The sequence below is a fragment of the Arachis stenosperma genome, chromosome 3, assembly GCF_014773155.1.
Source record: "Arachis stenosperma cultivar V10309 chromosome 3, arast.V10309.gnm1.PFL2, whole genome shotgun sequence".
In the NCBI taxonomy this organism is placed as follows: Eukaryota; Viridiplantae; Streptophyta; class Magnoliopsida; order Fabales; family Fabaceae; genus Arachis; species Arachis stenosperma.
The window spans coordinates 128,385,585-128,396,335 of record NC_080379.1 but is presented as its reverse complement, the minus strand read 5'-3'; the positions used below and the strand labels follow the sequence as shown (position 1 = coordinate 128,396,335).

The window sequence follows — 10,751 nt, the reverse complement described above, 5'->3', positions numbered from 1 at the left end:
ATTTTCTGTTCTCTTCTTTTCATATGAGCAGGAGCAAGGACAAGAACATTCTTGTTGAAGCAGATCCTGAACCTGAAAGGACTCTGAAGAAGAAACTAAGAGAAGCTAAAATATAATAATCCAGAGAAAACCTTACAGAAATTTTCGAATAAAAAAAGATGATGGTAGCCAAAAATAATAACAACAACAATAATGCAAGGAGGATGCTTGGTGATTATACTACACCTACTTTCAATTTTTATGGAAGAAGCATCTCAATCCCTGCCATTGGAGCAAACAATTTTGAGCTGAAGCCTCAACTAGTTGCTCTAATACAACAGAACTGTAAGTTTTATGGACTTTCATCAGAAGATCCCTATCAGTTTTTAACTGAGTTTTTGCAGATCTGTGATACTGTTAAAACTAATGGAGTAGATCCTGAAGTCTACAGGCTCATGCTTTTCCCTTTTGCTGTAAGAGACAGGGCTAGAACATGGTTGGACTCACAACCTAAAGATACCCTGGACTCTTGGGATAAGCTGGTCACGGCCTTCTTGGCCAAGTTTCCTCCTCAAAAGCTGAGCAAGCTTAGAGTGGATGTTCAGACCTTCAAGCAAAAAGATGGTGAATTCCTCTATAAAGCTTGGGAAAGATACAAGCAGTTGACCAAAAAGTGTCCTTCTAACATGCTTTCAGAGTGGACCATTTTGGATATATTCTATGATGGTCTATCTGAGTTCTTTAAGATGTCATTGGACCATTTTGCAGGTGGATCCATTCACCTAAAGAAAACGCCTACAGAAGCTCAAAAACTTATTGACATGGTTGCAAATAACCAATTCATGTACACCTCTGAGAGGAATCCTGTGAGTAACGGGACGCCTCAGAGGAAGGGAGTTCTTGAAATTGATGCTCTGAATGCCATATTGGCTTAGAACAAAATGTTGACTCAGCAAGTCAACATGATTTCTTAGAGTCTGAATTGATTACAAAATGCATCCAACAGTACTAAAGAGGCATCTTCTGAAGAAGAAGCCTATGATCCTGAGAACCATACAATGGCAGAGGTGAATTACATGGGTGAAGCCTATGGAAACATCTATAATCCCTCTTGGAGAAATCATCCAAATTTCTCATGGAAGGATCAACAAAAGCCCCAACAAGGCTTTAATAATGGTGGAAGAAACAGGTTTAGCAATAGCAAGCCTTTTCCATCATCTTCTCAGCAACAGACAGAGAATTCTGAGCAGAGCCCCTCTAGCTTAGCAAACATAGTCTCTGATTTATCTAAGGCCACTTTAAGTTTCATGAATAAAACAAGGTCCTCCATTAGAAACTTGGAGGCACAAGTAGGTCAGCTGAGTAAGAAAATCACTGAAACTCCTCCTAATACTCTCCCAAGCAATACAGAAGAGAATCCAAAAAGAGAGTGCAAGGCCATTAATATTATCAAAATGGCCGAATCCAAAGAGGAAGGGGAGGACGTGAATCCTAATGAGGAAGATCTCATGGGACGTCCCCCAGACAGAAAGGAGTTCCCTATTGAGGACCTAAAGGAATCTGAGGCTCATATAGAGACCATAGAGATTCCATTAAACTTCCTTCTGCCATTCATAAGTTCTAAGAACTGGTGGACAAAATTGTGATTCATACTTAAATTGTTGTTCGAAATTGATTCCCCAGTAATGGCCCCAAAAACTTGGTGCTCAATACCATGGTCTAAACATAATTTCACAACTTCGCTCAACTAACCGCAAGTGTACTGGGTCGTCCAAGTAATAAACCTTACGTGAGTAAGGGTCGATCCCACAGAGATTGTTGGTATGAAGCAAGCTATGGTCATCTTGTAAATCTCAGTCAGGCGGATAATAAATGGTTATGGAGTTTTTGAATAATAATAATAAATAAACTGAAAATAAAGATAGAAATACTTATGTAGATCATCGATGGGAATTTCAGATAGGCGTATGAAGATGCGTGTCCTTCTGAATCTCTGCTTTCCTACTGCCTTCATCCAATCCTTCTTACTCGTTTCCATGGCAAGCTGTATGTAAGACATCATCGTTGTCAATGGCTACATCCCATCCTCTCAGTGAAAAAGGTCCAAATGCTCTATCAGGGTACGGCTAATCATCTGTCGGTTCTCGATCATGTCGGAATAGAATCCCTTGATTCTTTTACGTTTGTCATCACGCCCAACAATCGCGAGTTTGAAGCTCGTTACAGTCATTCAATCCCGGAATCCTACTCGGAATACCACAGACAAGGTTTAGACTTTCCGGATTCTCATGAATGCCGCCATCAATTCTAGCTTATACCACGAAGACTCTGATCTCACGGAATGGAAGGCTCGGTTGTCAGGCGAGGGCAACCATGCGTCGTGCATCAGGAATCCAAGAGATACACACTCTAGCTTTCCCTCTGAGGACAATCAGAGCCCAGAGAGGAATAATGCTGGCGCTGAACGCCCAAACCATGCTCATTCCTGGTGTTCAACGCCATAAACAAGCAAGGATTTGGCGTTGAATGCCCAAAAGGAGCACAATTCTGGCGTTCAGATGCCAGCAACGGATAAGAAGTTGTCGTCTAATGCCACTCCAGCTTCCACCCTTGGCATTCAAACGCCAGTGGGGGATTAGTCACATACAAGTGCTGATAACAACCCTTCTAAAAAGGCTTCCCAACTCACTTCTGTAGGTAATAAACCTGCAGCAACTAAGGTTGAGGAATACAAAGCCAAAATGCCTTATCCTCAAAAACTCTGCCAAGCGGAACAGGATAAGCAATTTGCCCGCTTTGCAGACTATCTCAGGACTCTTGAAATAAAGATTCCGTTTGCAGAAGCACTTGAGCAAATACCCTCTTATGCTAAGTTCATAAAAGAGATCTTAAGTCATAAGAAGGATTGGAGGGAAACTAAAAAAGTTTACCTCACTGAAGAATGCAGTGCAGTCATTCTGAAAAGCTTACCTGAGAAGCTTAAAGATCCCGGGAGCTTTATGATACCATGCACATTAGAGGGTAATTGTACCAAGCAAGATCTATGTGATCTTGGGGCAAGTATCAAACTAATACCTGCATCTATTATCACAAAGCTCGGTTTGACTGAAGAAGTCAAACCAACCCGGATATGTCTTCAACTTGCTGATGGCTCCATTAAATACCCATCAGGCGTGATTGAAGACATGATTATCAAAGTTGGGCCATTTGCCTTTCCTACTGACTTTGTGGTGCTGGAAATGGAGGAGCACAAGAGTGCAACACTCATTTTATGAAGACCTTTTCTAGCAACTGGCCGAACCCTCATTGACGTCCAAAAAGGGGAAGTAACCCTGAGAGTCAATGAGGAGGAGTTCAAGTTGAATGTTGTCAAAGCCATGCAACATCCAGACACCCCAAATGACTGCATGAGTGTTGATATCATTGACTCTCTGGTAAGAGAGGTCAATATGGCTGAGAGTCTCGAATCAGAGCTGGAGGACATCTTTAAAGATGTTCAACCTAATTTGGAGGAATCAGAGAGAATAATAGAACCTCTGAAAATCCCTTAGGAAGAGGAGAAACCTCCCAAACTCGAGCTCAAACCATTACCACCATCCTTGAAATATGCATTTCTGGGAGAAGGTGATACCTTCCCTGTAATCATAAGCTCTACCTTAGAGCCACAGGAAGAGGAAGCACTAATTCAAGTGCTAAGGACACACAAGACAGCTCTTGGGTGGTCCATCAGTGATCTTAAGGGCATTAGCCCAGCCAGATGCATGCACAAGATCCTATTGGAGGGTGACGCCAAGCCAGTGGTCCAACCACAAAGGCGGCTGAATCCAACCATGAAGGAAGTGGTGCAGAAGGAGGTCACTAAATTACTAGAGGCTGGGATTATTTATCCTATTTCTGACAGCCCCTGGGTAAGCCCTGTCCAAGTCGTTCCTAAGAAGGGAGGCATGACAGTGGTTCATAATGAAAAAAATGAACTGGTTTCTACAAGAACAGTTACAGGGTGGCGTATGTGTATTGATTATAAAAGGCTCAATACAGCCACCAGAAAGGATCATTTTCCTTTACCATTCATAGACCAGATGCTAGAAAGACTAGCAGGTCATGAATACTACTGCTTCCTGGATGGATATTCAGGCTATAATCAAATTGCAGTAGATCCCCAAGATCAAGAGAAAACGGAATTCACATGTCCATCTGGAGTATTTGCATACAGAAGGATGCCATTTGGCCTGTGCAATGCACCTGCAACCTTTCAGAGGTGCATGCTCTCAATTTTCTCTGATATGGTGGAAAATTTTCTAGAAGTCTTCATGGATGACTTTTCAGTATTTGGAGACTCATTCAGCTCCTGTCTTGACCATCTAGCACTTGTTCTAAAGAGATGCCAAGAGACTAACCTGGTTTTAAACTAGGAGAAGTGTCATTTTATGGTGACTGAAGGAATTGTCCTTGGGCACAAAATTTCGAACAAGGGAATAAAGGTGGATCAAGCTAAGGTAGAGGTAATTGAAAAATTACCACCACCTGCCAATGTTAAGGCAATCAGAAGCTTTCTGGGGCATGTAGGATTCTATAGGAGGTTTATAAAGGATTTTTCAAAAATCGCCAAACCTCTGAGCAACCTGCTAGCTGCTGACATGCCATTTGTCTTTGATAAGGAGTGTCTGCAGGCATTTGAGACTCTGAAAGCTAAATTGGTCATAGCACCAATCATCTCTGCACCAGACTGGACATTACCATTTGAACTAATATGTGATGCCAGTGACCATGCCATTGGTGCAGTGTTGGGACAAAGGCATGACAAGCTTCTGCACGTCATTTACTATGCCAGTCATGTTCTAAATGATGCACAGAAGAACTACACAATGATGAGCGGATAATTTGTACGCTTTTTGGCATTGTTTTTAGTATGTTTTTAGTATAATCTAGTTAGTTTTTATTATATTTTTATTAGTTTTTAGTTAAAATTCACTTTTCTGGACTTTACTATGAGTTTGTGTGTTTTTCTGTGATTTCAGGTATTTTCTGGCTGAAATTGAGGGATCTGAGCAAAAATCTGATCCAGAGACTCAAAAGGACTGCAGATGCTGTTGGATTCTGACCTCCCTGCACTCGAAGTGGGTTTTCTGGAGCTACAGAAGCCCAATTGGCGCGCTCTCAACGGCGTTGGAAAGTAGACATCCTGGGCTTTCCAGCAATATATGATAGTCCATACTTTGCCCAAGATTTGATGGCCCAAACCGGCGTTCAAAGTCACCTCAAGAAATTCCAGCGTTAAACGCCGGAACTGGGACCTAAATGGGAGTTAAACGCCCAAACTGGCACAAAAGCTGGCGTTTAACTCCAAGAAGAGTCTCTACACGAAAATGCTTCATTGCTCAGCCCAAGCACACACCAAGTGGACCCGGAAGTGGATTTTTATTTCATTTACTCATCCTTGTACACCTTAGGCTACTAGTTTTCTATAAGTAGGACTTTTTGCTATTGTATTTTATGTCTGGGAATCTTGGTAGCTATCTTTGAGTTTTATGCTATCTTAGACCATTGGGAGGCTGGCCTCACGGCCATGCCTAGACCTTGTTCTTATGTATTTTCAACGGTGGAGTTTCTACACACCATAGATTAAGGTGTGGAGCTCTGCTGTACCTCGAGTATTAATGCAATTACTATTATTCTTCTATTCAATTCCGCTTGTTCTTTGTCCAAGATATCACTTGTTCTTCAACTTGATGAATGTGATGATCCGTGACACTCATCATCATTCTCACTCATGAACAAAGTGACTGACAACCACTCTTGTTCTACAAGCATACGAGGCTTAGTGAATATCTCTTGGATTCCTGACAACACGATGCATGGTTGATCGCCTGACAACCGAGTGCTCGCCTGACAAACGAGCCAGCCATTCCGTGAGATCAGAGTCTTCGTGGTATAGGCGAGAACTGATGGCGGCATTCAAGAGAATCCGGAAGGTCTAACCTTGTCTGTGGTATTCTGAGTAGGATTCAATGATTGAATGACTGTGACGTGCTTCAAACTCCTAGCAGGCGGGGCGTTAGTGACAGACGCAAAAGGATCGATGGATTTTATTCCGGCCTGACCGAGAACCGACAGCTGATTAGCCATATGCTGTGACAGAGCATGGGAACATTTTCACTGAGAGGATGGGAGGTAGCCACTGACAACGGTGAAACCCTACATGAGCTTGCCATGGAAAGGAGTAAGAAGGATTGGATGAAGACAGTAGAAAAGCAGAGAGACGGAAGAGAAGGCATCTTCATACGCTTATCTGAAGCTCTCACCAATGATATACATAAGTATCTCTATCTTTATCTTTATGCTTTATTCGTTTATCACTATACCCATTTGAGTCTGCCTGACTGAGATTTACAAGGTGACCATAGCTTGCTTCATAGCAACAATCTCCGTGGGATCGACCCTTACTCGCGTAAGGTTTATTACTTGGACGACCTAGTGCACTTGCTGGTTAGTTGTGTGAAGTTGTGTTTATGCCATGGTATTGAGCACCAAGTTTTTGGAGCCATTACCGGGGATTATTTGAATATGGACAAAGTAGTGATCACAATTTCGTGCACCAAGTTTTTGGCGCCGTTGCCGGGGATTGTTCGTGTATGGACAACTGACGGTTCATCTTGTTGCTTAGATTAGGTATTTTTTCTTCAAAGTTCTTAAGAATGAATTCTAGTGTTTCATGATGATCTGTTGAAATCTGGCTGGCTGAGAAGCCATGTCTAATCTTATTGGACCGAGGTTTCAACTAATCATCACAATAGCTTGTTGATCTCTATCAATCTTGCTATTGGAGCAATGATCTGCTAAGGCTTGGCTGGCCATTGGCCATGTCTAGTGTTTTGGACCAAAGCTTTCTTTGAAAGCTTGGCTGGCTGCGAAGCCATGTCTAATTCCTGGACCGGAGTCTTAGACTAGCATTGCAATGATTCCTAGAAATTCAAATTGAGAATTCTGAAACCTTTATTTTCTGCTTTCATAATTTTCGAAAAAAGCACAAAAAAAATTAGAAAATCATAAAAACCAAAAATATTTCTTGTTTGAGTCTAGTGTTTAATTTTAAGTTTGGTGTCTTGCATGCCTTGTTTGTTTGATCTTGGTTCTATTTTCAAGTCAATAGTACAGGGAACTGAAGATTCAGAACATGCAGCAGAGGAATTACACAGAAAAAGCTGGGCGTTCAAAACGCCCAGTGAAGAAGGACAGACTGGCGTTTAAACGCCAGCCAGGGTACCTGGTTGGGCGTTTAACGCCCAAAGAGGTAGCATTTTGGGCGTTAAACGCCAGAATGGATACCATTCTGGGCGTTTAACGCCAGGATGGCACAAGGGGGAAGATTTTGTTTTCAAATCAATTTTTTTTCAAGTTTTCAAAGTTTTTCAAAATCAAATCTTTTTCAAATCATATCTTTTCAATCAAATGTTTTCAAAATCAATTTCTTTCCTTTTTCAAAGATACTTACTAACAATTAATGATTTGATTGAACATCTCAAAGTTGTTACCTTTTCTGTTGAGAAAGGTTTAAATGTTTGAATCATATCTTTTCTTGTTAGGCAAGTCATTAATTTTTAAAATCAAATCTTTTTAAAAATTGTTTTCAAATCATATCTTTTAAAATTGTTCTCAAATCAAATCTTTTCAATCATATCTTCTTAACCACATCTTTTTCAAAATAAGTTTTCAATCAAATCTTTTTAACTTCTAATTTCAAAATTTTTTTCAAAAATCACTTGATTTCTTTCTTACTTTTATTTTCGAAAATCAATTAAGTGTTTTTCAAAATGTTTTCAAAATCTTTTTAATTGAATTTTCGAAAATCTTCTTCCTCTCTTCCCACATCCTTCTATTTATGGAGTACTACTCCTTCTTAATGCACAATTCGAACTCTATCTAATCAAGTTCGAATTCTTCTACCTTCTTTCTTCTATTTTTCTTTTCCTCTGACACCTCAAGGAATCTCTACACTGTGACATAGAGGATTCCATATTTTCTTGTTCTCTTCTCCTTCATATGAGCAGGAACAAAGACAAAGGCATTCTTGTTGAAGCTGACCCTGAACCTGAAAGGACCTTGAAGCGAAAGCTAAGAGAAGCTAAGGCACAACTCTCTATAGAGGACCTAACCGAATTCTTCAAAGAAGAAGAAGACATGGCAGCCGAAAAAAAACAACAATGCCAACAATGCAAGGAAGGTGCTGGGTGACTTTACTGCACCTACTCCCGACTTCTATGGGAGAAGCATCTCTATCCCTGCCATTGGAGCAAACAACTTTGAGCTTAAGCCTCAGTTAGTTTCTCTAATGCAACAGAATTGTAAGTTCCATGGACTTCCATTGGAAGATCCTCATCAGTTTTTAGCTGAGTTCTTGCAAATCTGTGACACAGTCAAGACTAATGGGGTTGACCCTGAGGTCTACAGACTGATGCTATTCCCTTTTGCTGTAAGAGACAGAGCTAGAATATGGTTGGACTCTCAACCTAAAGAAAGCCTGGACTCTTGGGAAAAGCTAGTCAATGCCTTCTTGGCAAAGTTCTTTCCACCTCAAAAATTGAGTAAGCTTAGAGTGGAAGTCCAAACCTTCAGACAGAAGGATGGTGAATCCTCTATGACTTGGGAAAGATACAAACAATTGATCAGAAAATGTCCATCTGACATGCTTTCTGAATGGAGCATCATAGGTATTTTCTATGATGGTCTCTCTGAACTATCCAAGATGTCTTTGATAGCTCTGCTGGAGGATCTCTTCATCTGAAGAAGACGCCTACAGAGGCTCAAGAGCTCATTGAAATGGTTGCAAATAACCAATTCATGTACACTTCTGAAAGAAATCCTGTAAACAATGGACAAGTCAGAAAAAAGGAGTTCTTGAGATTGATACTCTGAATGCCATTTTGGCTCAGAACAAGATATTGACTCAACAAGTCAATTTGATTTCTCAAAGTCTGTCTGGAATGCAAAATGCACCAAGCAGTACTAAGGATGCTTCATCTGAAGAAGAAGCTTATGATCCTGAGAACCCTTCAATGGAAGAGGTGAATTACCTAGAGAACCCTATGGAAACACCTATAATTCTTCATGGAGAAATCACCCAAATTTCTCATGGAAGAATCAAAAGAAACCTCAACAAGGTTTCAACAACAACAATGGTGGAAGAAACAGGTTTAGCAATGGCAAGCCTTTTCCATCATCTTCTCAGCAACAGACAGAGAATTCTAAGCAGAACCCCTCTGACTTAGCAACCATGGTCTCTGATCTAATCAAAACCACTCAAAGTTTCATGACTGAAACAAGGTCCTCCATTAGGAATTTGGAGGCACAAGTGGGACAGCTGAGCAAGAAAGTTACTGAACTCCCTCCTAGTACTCTCCCAAGTAATACAGAAGAAAATCCAAAAGGAGAGTGCAAAGCCATAACCATGGCCGAATTTGGAGAGGAAGGAGAGGACGCCACTGAGGAAGACCTCAATGGGCATGCACTGACCTCTACAGAGTTCCCCAATGAGGAACCATGGGAATCTGAGGCTCAAAATGAGACCATAGAGATCCCACTGGACTTACTTCTGCCATTCATGAGCTCTGATGAGTATTCTTCCTCTGAAGAGGATGAGTATGTCACTGAAGAGCAAGTTGCTAAATACCTTGGAGCAATCATGAAGCTAAATGACAAGTTATTTGGAAATGACTTGGAGGATGAACCTCCTTTGCTCACCAAAGAACTGGATGACTTGTCTAGGCAGAAATTACCTCAAAAGAGACAAGATCCTGGGAAGTTTCCATACCTTGCACCATAGGCACCATGACCTTCAAGAAGGCTCTGTGTGACTTAGGGTCAAGTGTAAACCTCATGCCTCTCTCTGTAATGGAGAAGCTAGGGATCTTTGAGGTACAAGCTGCAAGAATCTCACTAGAGATGGCAGACAACTCAAGAAAACAAGCTGATGGACTTGTAGAGGATGTTTTGGTGAAGATTGAAGACCATTACATCCCTGCTGATTTCATAGTCCTAGAGACTGGGAAGTGCATGGATGAAACCATCATCCTTGGCAGACCCTTCCTAGCCACAGCCAAAGCTGTGATTGATGTTGATAGAGGTGAACTGATCATTCAAGTGAATGAAGAATCCTTTGTGTTCAAGGCTCAAGGATATCCCTCTGTCACCATGGAGAGGAAGCATGAAGAGCTTCTCTCAACTCAGAGTCAAGCAGAGCCTCCACAGTCAAACTCTAAGTTTGGTGTTGGGAGGCCACACCAAACTCTAAGTTTGGTGTTGAACCCCCACATTCAACTCTAAGTTTGGTGTTGGGAGGTTCCAACATTGCTCTGAGAAAATATGAGGCTCCATGAGAGCCCTCTGTCAAGCTACTGACATTAAAGAAGCGCTTGTTGGGAGGCAACCCAATGTTATATTTTATCTATTTCTCTTTGTTAATTTTTGTTATTTTGTAGGTTGATGATCATAAGAAGTCACAAAATCAATTGAAAAAGCAAAAACAGAATGAAAAACAGGAAGAAAAACAGCACACCCTGGAGGAAGAACCCACTGGCGTTTAAACGCCAGTGAGGCTAGCAGTTGGGCGTTTAACGCCCAGTCTGGCACCATTCTGGGTGTTTAACGCCAGAAGGGGCACCAGACTGGCGTTAAACGCCAGAAAGGGCAAGAACCTGGCGTTAAACGCCAGGAATGGGCAACAGCCCGGCGTTTAACGCCAGAAATGGCTCAAAACGTGATTTTGAGTGCCATTT

General features: G+C 41.4%; 1 non-coding gene across 1 annotated transcript; it reads right to left on the bottom strand.

The window, feature by feature from the left end:
* Positions 1 to 563: 563 nt before the first annotated feature.
* LOC130972064 (small nucleolar RNA R71) lies at positions 564 to 671 on the bottom strand. The gene has a single exon (XR_009083265.1). It is a non-coding gene; the product is annotated as a small nucleolar RNA R71 (small nucleolar RNA).
* Positions 672 to 10,751: the final 10,080 nt, after the last annotated feature.